The sequence below is a fragment of the Pleurodeles waltl genome, chromosome 3_1 (genome assembly GCF_031143425.1).
Source record: "Pleurodeles waltl isolate 20211129_DDA chromosome 3_1, aPleWal1.hap1.20221129, whole genome shotgun sequence".
Lineage (NCBI taxonomy): Eukaryota > Metazoa > Chordata > Amphibia > Caudata > Salamandridae > Pleurodeles > Pleurodeles waltl.
This window is the reverse complement of record NC_090440.1, coordinates 1,988,120,387-1,988,131,590: the sequence shown is the minus strand read 5'-3', so window position 1 is coordinate 1,988,131,590 and position 11,204 is coordinate 1,988,120,387. Positions and strand designations below refer to the sequence as shown.

The following is an 11,204-nucleotide window of genomic DNA, read 5'->3' as shown; positions in this document are numbered from 1 at the left end:
CATACATTTGATCTGTGGTGCAACTTTTCAAAATGTAAAGGTAGGTTGCTTGCTACACCTTTTGTTTCCATACTTGCAAACCTACCAGGTCGTTTCTCATTCACTAGCAATCAGTATCACGCTTTCGGCACATTGAAAGGTCATAATCTGAACCAAATATTCTGATTGAAAACTGTCTTCCTGCAAAATCCTGTGGAACCTGCCGTTTTGTTTCAAGTTTTCCCCATTTTCCCTTGTGTAAGGCATTGCAGTAGTCCAAATGAGTGCTAATTAATGCTCTGCCTCTTAACATGTAAATCGATTTGCGTCAGGAAGTTGAACATCTCACCAAGATATCTGAGGATGACACTACCAGAGAAATCCATGTCTTGGCTTGAGCTTCAAAATGAAGGCTGTGAACAAGAATAATTCCCAGTGTTTTCACCACCTACACTTTCAGCACAGTATGATGTGAACTCAGAGGGCAAGTGTGTGCTGCTTTACTTGAACAGAGTAAGCGCTCTGGTGATTCTGTCCGATCTCCAGTAAAATTCACCCACTTCGTGCAGTCTGATAATGCGTAGCCATCTTGAAATGGTAATAATTGTCATTTAGTGCAGTGCCGAAAGCTCTGGAAGTAACGGTAGACTGTCTTTTTTGTGAGTTTACCAACTGTTTCTCTTACTTTTTAAACAAGTTAAAATGTGTTTGTTGCGGTAAACGAGAGCAGGAAAGGAAAGTATGGCTGCCATTTCTTTACCTGTTTGAACTTTAACTTTCATACTGTAGTCCTCTGTCTGTTTCAGGAGCAGCCAACAGGTAACCTGTGTGTGTGTGTGTGTCTGTGTGTGAGACAGGGCCGGGAAAAGGCAGGCTGAATTTGATTGGTGGCTGATTTCTGATATGCAAATTTTTAAAGCATTGTGTCACCCGAGTTCTAGGGAGAACTCTTTCTTGCACAGAAATGCACGCGCATCTGCTGAATGCTATTTTGTGGTCTTATCTATATATTTATATGTTTTTTGACTTGATGCCCAACAGGTGCTTACTGTAGGTAAGAAGGGTTTCCACTTTTTCTGTCTGTGTGAGCTGGAAGTGGTTCAGGCAAGACTATACTTTCAGGGATCATTTCTATAGTTTTTAACTGAGGAAATGTGTTCGAAAGTGTCTGGTCTTCGCTAACCACGAGGAAGAGTTGTAGTGTTTTCTTCTGAGCGCGAAGCCAGTGGGCAGTGTTGCATTTGTGCAGCTGCTGTCTGCTATTGATGAACGTTCCTCTCTTCTTTTACGAAGAACTGGAGGAAGGAAACACAAACTGAGTGGTTAGCTTCTTGTTTCAGTTTAAGAGAGTACAGCATTTTAAACTTCTTTTCTTGGATATTTGATGGTTGCCAGATTCTCACTTGACTTGTATTTGCAATCACCTCTTTTGAGCTTTTTGGGGGCTTTCTTTTATAAACTGAGCTTTTCAAACGGTCTTTCTAATCGTAATTTGGTACATTTAAGTAAAGAGGGTCTTTTCAAATGGACCCGGGGAAGGGGAAGATTTATTCACCTTTTACGCAACTCAGCAGGACAACTTGAGGATAAAACGTAGAGAAACAAAGATATTTCTCCTTGTTGCTCCTCAGTTGGGAAGGCGTACGCGTTCCCAGGTTTACTACTCTTAGTAAATCTGGGAATGCATGAAAGAGCATGGGTGGATGCCTAAGATCACCCACTCCCTACCCATGGAACGCCTTCCCGGCAAACAGTAACGCAAGGCAGCGACTTGCGCTGCCATGGGTTACTCTAGATTTATTAAGACATGCAATGCCACGCAAGGTGGCCTTGCGTGGTTTAGTAAACCTCACTGATGCCCTGGTGTTGCCTTACGCTGTGATAACGCAAGCGTTTCATAAATCTGGGCCTCTATGTTTGATCTATTTTTAGAGTTTAGACATCTTCCACACAATTAGTGCCGCTCAGTGGCTTATCGCCCTGTCGAATTGACGTGGGAAAAAGGGGCTTTCTAATGCTAGTTAGTCTTTTTAGACTAAAACCAAGAGTAACACCCTGGTCACAGGTCCTAAAATGTATAAGGCTGTTGAGGATCTTAGACCGATGAGGACAAAGAACGCCGTCTTGGGCATTTGCTAAGGTGTTGCACGGGGACTCGCATAGCACAAAGTAACGTAAGCGTAAAGGATTGCATCTGATTACTTACCATAAAAGCCTGTAGGCGCAGCAGAAAATCATTCAGCTTCCCAGGAACGCTCGCACAACCTCTAGTACATCAAGGGCTAGATGTCTTAGGACATTGGAATTTTTTAAGATTCATTGGGGACAGTGAAGTTGCAACAATCAAATAATGGTTGGAATAAGCCATCTGGTCTAATATTCTAGCAAATGTCGTTTTTTTGGCTTTCCTGTTTAATTTAAAGCATTCTTACCTCATTGAACGAAATGTTGAGCTGTCAGCATAGGCGTCGTTCCTCTGCTGTCACATTAGTTAAATGCCCTGTCCCCTCGCTTTTGTCAATAACTCTCAACAGAAGACGTTTAATGATCCCTTTGGGCCCCTAATAATGTTCTCGTATGCTATATTAGAACACTGCAAGATTGATAGCCTCATGAAGAAAATCGGAATGCCAGCAGCTTTTAAACAGTAGAATAATCCCTGTACCTTGAAAATGGTAAAGCTGCAATGTGTGGAACCCCGGAGGCCGCCATTTTGGAGTTCAAACATGCCCCAATGCCGGGGAAACGAGGTGGGTGGGTTGGCGGCAGAGCGTGAATTGGAGAAGGTTCCGCTCTGGCGGCAGGCCAGTTGAGTGCTTCAAAACTTTGCCTAATCTTGGCTTTATAGGAGCCAGGAGCGTAGCCCGACTGCCTTCCCAGCAATGTCCTTTTTTAAAATAATGAAATAAATAGATAAGTAAATATAAAAACAAAAAACAAAGTAAGACTAAATTGTGGTACCCTCTAGCCTGCTGGAAGAGGGGATGTGGACTGTTTTTCGCCTTCAACTTGAGCCTGTCGTGCTGAAGCAATACTTTAGTTAGCGGCATAGACCACAGCAGCAGTTTTTAAAGTCTGTATCACTTACCATCTGAGAGCTAAGCCAGATGGCAGCAAAAATGCTGTTGTGACATCTTCCTGTGCCACTGGAACAGAGTGGCATAGCGTTATAAAAAGTTTCTGAAGAAAGAAACTGGAACTAGTGGGGCATATTTAAGAGAGGCTTGCACTGCAGTTGCGTGACTTCTAGTGACGCAACAGCGGTCAGACCTTTTAACCATATCTAGGAGATCACGCAAAGCCACTTGGCGTGGCTTTGAATAGTCCCGTAGATAGTGATTAAGGCAAGGCATTGTAAAGCGGTGCGCTGGCTTACTCTGCATTAGGGAGGCGATCCAAGGGCTTTGCAGTGTGTGTTCCAACGCAACACCCATATTGTTAGACGCATCCCCAAATTTACAGAGCCATGTAAATCTGGGAATGCACCAACACCTTACCCCTCCCCAGGGGAGGGTCAGTGAGGAGAAATATCTTTATTTCTCTTTGTTGTTTCCCCTTTCTATGTGTGCTGCGTTTTGCAGCACGCATAGGAAAAGGGAAAAGCCTCCCAAGATTGTTTTTGTGTAGGAAGGTGCCTCTTCCTTCACAAAAACAATTTTGCCTACAACGCAGACAACCTTGCACCATGGTGCAAGGTTGCCGGCGCTGGCTCTAGGCAGTCAAAATGGCTCCAGCGCAGTGGAAAAGGACAGTATTGCATACATATAACACATTATTGCCCGTTTTCTTTGACACAGGGCACAGCAATGTGACTTGCTGTGCTGCCCTGCGCCAAATATCGTAAATCTGCCCCAGTGTTTGTAAGTGTCAGAGAGTTGTTGCAGAAAAGCCCTGATCTGGAAAGGAAGGGCAGAGTTGTATTTATGAAACAACTGTCTTTTGTTGATGGCTGTTCCTTTCTTCATTTGAGGAAGGGCTGGATGACGGATACATTCACTGAAATGTTCGGTTCCTATTCTGAAGAATACTAGGATCAAAATTGTCCCGACAAGGATTCACTCCCCGGTGAACGGAATCTTCTGTACAAGAAAAATAAACCGTGTTTTGGATACTTCTATAATACAGAGATGCCTAAAAGTCATGGGGCCTGGAAAAGCTGCATATGTTCAAAGCGGCTGGTAGGACAAGGTGTTGCTGATGTGAAGGCTTTCTTTGATGTCAGGTATTCAGAGCTCATCTGAAAGTGGTAGGTTCCGTTGTAACCCGTGGTTCCTGCGGAATGCCATCGCCTTGTAAGGGTCTTACACGTGAACTGGGGGAGAGTTACTTTGTTTGGGGAGACTGATTGAAGACATTGCCATACATTTGATCTGTGGTGCAACTTTTCAAAATGTAAAGGTAGGTTGCTTGCTACACCTTTTGTTTCCATACTTGCAAACCTACCAGGTCGTTTCTCATTCACTAGCAATCAGTATCACGCTTTCGGCACATTGAAAGGTCATAATCTGAACCAAATATTCTGATTGAAAACTGTCTTCCTGCAAAATCCTGTGGAACCTGCCGTTTTGTTTCAAGTTTTCCCCATTTTCCCTTGTGTAAGGCATTGCAGTAGTCCAAATGAGTGCTAATTAATGCTCTGCCTCTTAACATGTAAATCGATTTGCGTCAGGAAGTTGAACATCTCACCAAGATATCTGAGGATGAAACTACCAGAGAAATCCATGTCTTGGCTTGAGCTTCAAAATGAAGGCTGTGAACAAGAATAATTCCCAGTGTTTTCACCACCTACACTTTCAGCACAGTATGATGTGAACTCAGAGGGCAAGTGTGTGCTGCTTTACTTGAACAGAGTAAGCGCTCTGGTGATTCTGTCCGATCTCCAGTAAAATTCACCCACTTCGTGCAGTCTGATAATGCGTAGCCATCTTGAAATGGTAATAATTGTCATTTAGTGCAGTGCCGAAAGCTCTGGAAGTAACGGTAGACTGTCTTTTTTGTGAGTTTACCAACTGTTTCTCTTACTTTTTAAACAAGTTAAAATGTGTTTGTTGCGGTAAACGAGAGCAGGAAAGGAAAGTATGGCTGCCGTTTCTTTACCTGTTTGAACTTTAACTTTCATACTGTAGTCCTCTGTCTGTTTCAGGAGCAGCCAACAGGTAACCTGTGTGTGTGTGTGTGTCTGTGTGTGAGACAGGGCCGGGAAAAGGCAGGCTGAATTTGATTGGTGGCTGATTTCTGATATGCAAATTTTTAAAGCATTGTGTCACCCGAGTTCTAGGGAGAACTCTTTCTTGCACAGAAATGCACGCGCATCTGCTGAATGCTATTTTGTGGTCTTATCTATATATTTATATGTTTTTTGACTTGATGCCCAACAGGTGCTTACTGTAGGTAAGAAGGGTTTCCACTTTTTCTGCCTGTGTGAGCTGGAAGTGGTTCAGGCAAGACTATACTTTCAGGGATCATTTCTATAGTTTTTAACTGAGGAAATGTGTTCGAAAGTGTCTGGTCTTCGCTAACCACGAGGAAGAGTTGTAGTGTTTTCTTCTGAGCGCGAAGCCAGTGGACAGTGTTACATTTGTGCAGCTGCTGTCTGCTATTGATGAACGTTCCTCTCTTCTTTTACGAAGAACTGGAGGAAGGAAACACAAACTGAGTGGTTAGCTTCTTGTTTCAGTTTAAGAGAGTACAGCATTTTAAACTTCTTTTCTTGGATATTTGATGGTTGCCAGATTCTCACTTGACTTGTATTTGCAATCACCTCTTTTGAGCTTTTTGGGGGCTTTCTTTTATAAACTGAGCTTTTCAAACGGTCTTTCTAATCGTAATTTGGTACATTTAAGTAAAGAGGGTCTTTTCAAATGGACCCGGGGAAGGGGAAGATTTACTCACCTTTTACGCAACTCAGCAGGACAACTTGAGGATAAAACGTAGAGAAACAAAGATATTTCTCCTTGTTGCTCCTCAGTTGGGAAGGCGTACGCGTTCCCAGGTTTACTACTCTTAGTAAATCTGGGAATGCATGAAAGAGCATGGGTGGATGCCTAAGATCACCCACTCCCTACCCATGGAACGCCTTCCCGGCAAACAGTAACGCAAGGCAGCGACTTGCGCTGCCATGGGTTACTCTAGATTTATTAAGACATGCAATGCCACGCAAGGTGGCCTTGCGTGGTTTAGTAAACCTCACTGATGCCCTGGTGTTGCCTTACGCTGTGATAACGCAAGCGTTTCATAAATCTGGGCCTCTATGTTTGATCTATTTTTAGAGTTTAGACATCTTCCACACAATTAGTGCCGCTCAGTGGCTTATCGCCCTGTCGAATTGACGTGGGAAAAAGGGGCTTTCTAATGCTAGTTAGTCTTTTTAGACTAAAACCAAGAGTAACACCCTGGTCACAGGTCCTAAAATGTATAAGGCTGTTGAGGATCTTAGACCGATGAGGACAAAGAACGCCGTCTTGGGCATTTGCTAAGGTGTTGCACGGGGACTCGCATAGCACAAAGTAACGTAAGCGTAAAGGATTGCATCTGATTACTTACCATAAAAGCCTGTAGGCGCAGCAGAAAATCATTCAGCTTCCCAGGAACGCTCGCACAACCTCTAGTACATCAAGGGCTAGATGTCTTAGGACATTGGAATTTTTTAAGATTCATTGGGGACAGTGAAGTTGCAACAATCAAATAATGGTTGGAATAAGCCATCTGGTCTAATATTCTAGCAAATGTCGTTTTTTTGGCTTTCCTGTTTAATTTAAAGCATTCTTACCTCATTGAACGAAATGTTGAGCTGTCAGCATAGGCGTCGTTCCTCTGCTGTCACATTAGTTAAATGCCCTGTCCCCTCGCTTTTGTCAATAACTCTCAACAGAAGACGTTTAATGATCCCTTTGGGCCCCTAATAATGTTCTCGTATGCTATATTAGAACACTGCAAGATTGATAGCCTCATGAAGAAAATCGGAATGCCAGCAGCTTTTAAACAGTAGAATAATCCCTGTACCTTGAAAATGGTAAAGCTGCAATGTGTGGAACCCCGGAGGCCGCCATTTTGGAGTTCAAACATGCCCCAATGCCGGGGAAACGAGGTGGGTGGGTTGGCGGCAGAGCGTGAATTGGAGAAGGTTCCGCTCTGGCGGCAGGCCAGTTGAGTGCTTCAAAACTTTGCCTAATCTTGGCTTTATAGGAGCCAGGAGCGTAGCCCGACTGCCTTCCCAGCAATGTCCTTTTTTAAAATAATGAAATAAATAGATAAGTAAATATAAAAACAAAAAACAAAGTAAGACTAAATTGTGGTACCCTCTAGCCTGCTGGAAGAGGGGATGTGGACTGTTTTTCGCCTTCAACTTGAGCCTGTCGTGCTGAAGCAATACTTTAGTTAGCGGCATAGACCACAGCAGCAGTTTTTAAAGTCTGTATCACTTACCATCTGAGAGCTAAGCCAGATGGCAGCAAAAATGCTGTTGTGACATCTTCCTGTGCCACTGGAACAGAGTGGCATAGCGTTATAAAAAGTTTCTGAAGAAAGAAACTGGAACTAGTGGGGCATATTTAAGAGAGGCTTGCACTGCAGTTGCGTGACTTCTAGTGACGCAACAGCGGTCAGACCTTTTAACCATATCTAGGAGATCACGCAAAGCCACTTGGCGTGGCTTTGAATAGTCCCGTAGATAGTGATTAAGGCAAGGCATTGTAAAGCGGTGCGCTGGCTTACTCTGCATTAGGGAGGCGATCCAAGGGCTTTGCAGTGTGTGTTCCAACGCAACACCCATATTGTTAGACGCATCCCCAAATTTACAGAGCCATGTAAATCTGGGAATGCACCAACACCTTACCCCTCCCCAGGGGAGGGTCAGTGAGGAGAAATATCTTTATTTCTCTTTGTTGTTTCCCCTTTCTATGTGTGCTGCGTTTTGCAGCACGCATAGGAAAAGGGAAAAGCCTCCCAAGATTGTTTTTGTGTAGGAAGGTGCCTCTTCCTTCACAAAAACAATTTTGCCTACAACGCAGACAACCTTGCACCATGGTGCAAGGTTGCCGGCGCTGGCTCTAGGCAGTCAAAATGGCTCCAGCGCAGTGGAAAAGGACAGTATTGCATACATATAACACATTATTGCCCGTTTTCTTTGACACAGGGCACAGCAATGTGACTTGCTGTGCTGCCCTGCGCCAAATATCGTAAATCTGCCCCAGTGTTTGTAAGTGTCAGAGAGTTGTTGCAGAAAAGCCCTGATCTGGAAAGGAAGGGCAGAGTTGTATTTATGAAACAACTGTCTTTTGTTGATGGCTGTTCCTTTCTTCATTTGAGGAAGGGCTGGATGACGGATACATTCACTGAAATGTTCGGTTCCTATTCTGAAGAATACTAGGATCAAAATTGTCCCGACAAGGATTCACTCCCCGGTGAACGGAATCTTCTGTACAAGAAAAATAAACCGTGTTTTGGATACTTCTATAATACAGAGATGCCTAAAAGTCATGGGGCCTGGAAAAGCTGCATATGTTCAAAGCGGCTGGTAGGACAAGGTGTTGCTGATGTGAAGGCTTTCTTTGATGTCAGGTATTCAGAGCTCATCTGAAAGTGGTAGGTTCCGTTGTAACCCGTGGTTCCTGCGGAATGCCATCGCCTTGTAAGGGTCTTACACGTGAACTGGGGGAGAGTTACTTTGTTTGGGGAGACTGATTGAAGACATTGCCATACATTTGATCTGTGGTGCAACTTTTCAAAATGTAAAGGTAGGTTGCTTGCTACACCTTTTGTTTCCATACTTGCAAACCTACCAGGTCGTTTCTCATTCACTAGCAATCAGTATCACGCTTTCGGCACATTGAAAGGTCATAATCTGAACCAAATATTCTGATTGAAAACTGTCTTCCTGCAAAATCCTGTGGAACCTGCCGTTTTGTTTCAAGTTTTCCCCATTTTCCCTTGTGTAAGGCATTGCAGTAGTCCAAATGAGTGCTAATTAATGCTCTGCCTCTTAACATGTAAATCGATTTGCGTCAGGAAGTTGAACATCTCACCAAGATATCTGAGGATGAAACTACCAGAGAAATCCATGTCTTGGCTTGAGCTTCAAAATGAAGGCTGTGAACAAGAATAATTCCCAGTGTTTTCACCACCTACACTTTCAGCACAGTATGATGTGAACTCAGAGGGCAAGTGTGTGCTGCTTTACTTGAACAGAGTAAGCGCTCTGGTGATTCTGTCCGATCTCCAGTAAAATTCACCCACTTCGTGCAGTCTGATAATGCGTAGCCATCTTGAAATGGTAATAATTGTCATTTAGTGCAGTGCCGAAAGCTCTGGAAGTAACGGTAGACTGTCTTTTTTGTGAGTTTACCAACTGTTTCTCTTACTTTTTAAACAAGTTAAAATGTGTTTGTTGCGGTAAACGAGAGCAGGAAAGGAAAGTATGGCTGCCGTTTCTTTACCTGTTTGAACTTTAACTTTCATACTGTAGTCCTCTGTCTGTTTCAGGAGCAGCCAACAGGTAACCTGTGTGTGTGTGTGTGTCTGTGTGTGAGACAGGGCCGGGAAAAGGCAGGCTGAATTTGATTGGTGGCTGATTTCTGATATGCAAATTTGTAAAGCATTGTGTCACCCGAGTTCTAGGGAGAACTCTTTCTTGCACAGAAATGCACGCGCATCTGCTGAATGCTATTTTGTGGTCTTATCTATATATTTATATGTTTTTTGACTTGATGCCCAACAGGTGCTTACTGTAGGTAAGAAGGGTTTCCACTTTTTCTGCCTGTGTGAGCTGGAAGTGGTTCAGGCAAGACTATACTTTCAGGGATCATTTCTATAGTTTTTAACTGAGGAAATGTGTTCGAAAGTGTCTGGTCTTCGCTAACCACGAGGAAGAGTTGTAGTGTTTTCTTCTGAGCGCGAAGCCAGTGGACAGTGTTACATTTGTGCAGCTGCTGTCTGCTATTGATGAACGTTCCTCTCTTCTTTTACGAAGAACTGGAGGAAGGAAACACAAACTGAGTGGTTAGCTTCTTGTTTCAGTTTAAGAGAGTACAGCATTTTAAACTTCTTTTCTTGGATATTTGATGGTTGCCAGATTCTCACTTGACTTGTATTTGCAATCACCTCTTTTGAGCTTTTTGGGGGCTTTCTTTTATAAACTGAGCTTTTCAAACGGTCTTTCTAATCGTAATTTGGTACATTTAAGTAAAGAGGGTCTTTTCAAATGGACCCGGGGAAGGGGAAGATTTACTCACCTTTTACGCAACTCAGCAGGACAACTTGAGGATAAAACGTAGAGAAACAAAGATATTTCTCCTTGTTGCTCCTCAGTTGGGAAGGCGTACGCGTTCCCAGGTTTACTACTCTTAGTAAATCTGGGAATGCATGAAAGAGCATGGGTGGATGCCTAAGATCACCCACTCCCTACCCATGGAACGCCTTCCCGGCAAACAGTAACGCAAGGCAGCGACTTGCGCTGCCATGGGTTACTCTAGATTTATTAAGACATGCAATGCCACGCAAGGTGGCCTTGCGTGGTTTAGTAAACCTCACTGATGCCCTGGTGTTGCCTTACGCTGTGATAACGCAAGCGTTTCATAAATCTGGGCCTCTATGTTTGATCTATTTTTAGAGTTTAGACATCTTCCACACAATTAGTGCCGCTCAGTGGCTTATCGCCCTGTCGAATTGACGTGGGAAAAAGGGGCTTTCTAATGCTAGTAAGTCTTTTTAGACTAAAACCAAGAGTAACACCCTGGTCACAGGTCCTAAAATGTATAAGGCTGTTGAGGATCTTAGACCGATGAGGACAAAGAACGCCGTCTTGGGCATTTGCTAAGGTGTTGCACGGGGACTCGCATAGCACAAAGTAACGTAAGCGTAAAGGATTGCATCTGATTACTTACCATAAAAGCCTGTAGGCGCAGCAGAAAATCATTCAGCTTCCCAGGAACGCTCGCACAACCTCTAGTACATCAAGGGCTAGATGTCTTAGGACATTGGAATTTTTTAAGATTCATTGGGGACAGTGAAGTTGCAACAATCAAATAATGGTTGGAATAAGCCATCTGGTCTAATATTCTAGCAAATGTTGTTTTTTTGGCTTTCCTGTTTAATTTAAAGCATTCTTACCTCATTGAACGAAATGTTGAGCTGTCAGCATAGGCGTCGTTCCTCTGCTGTCACATTAGTTAAATGCCCTGTCCCCTCGCTTTTGTCAATAACTCTCAACAGAAGACGTTTAATGATCC

General features: G+C 43.5%; 3 non-coding genes across 3 annotated transcripts; all 3 read left to right on the top strand.

Annotated features, from left to right (window-relative positions):
- Positions 1-1,085: 1,085 nt before the first annotated feature.
- Positions 1,086-1,303, top strand: LOC138286117 (small nucleolar RNA U3). Its single transcript, XR_011201811.1, has one exon. It is a non-coding gene; the product is annotated as a small nucleolar RNA U3 (small nucleolar RNA).
- A 4,119-nt stretch (positions 1,304-5,422) lies between these two features.
- Positions 5,423-5,640, top strand: LOC138286159 (small nucleolar RNA U3). Its single transcript, XR_011201851.1, has one exon. It is a non-coding gene; the product is annotated as a small nucleolar RNA U3 (small nucleolar RNA).
- Positions 5,641-9,759: 4,119 nt separating this feature from the next.
- On the top strand, positions 9,760-9,977 carry LOC138286158 (small nucleolar RNA U3). The gene has a single exon (XR_011201850.1). It is a non-coding gene; the product is annotated as a small nucleolar RNA U3 (small nucleolar RNA).
- Positions 9,978-11,204: the final 1,227 nt, after the last annotated feature.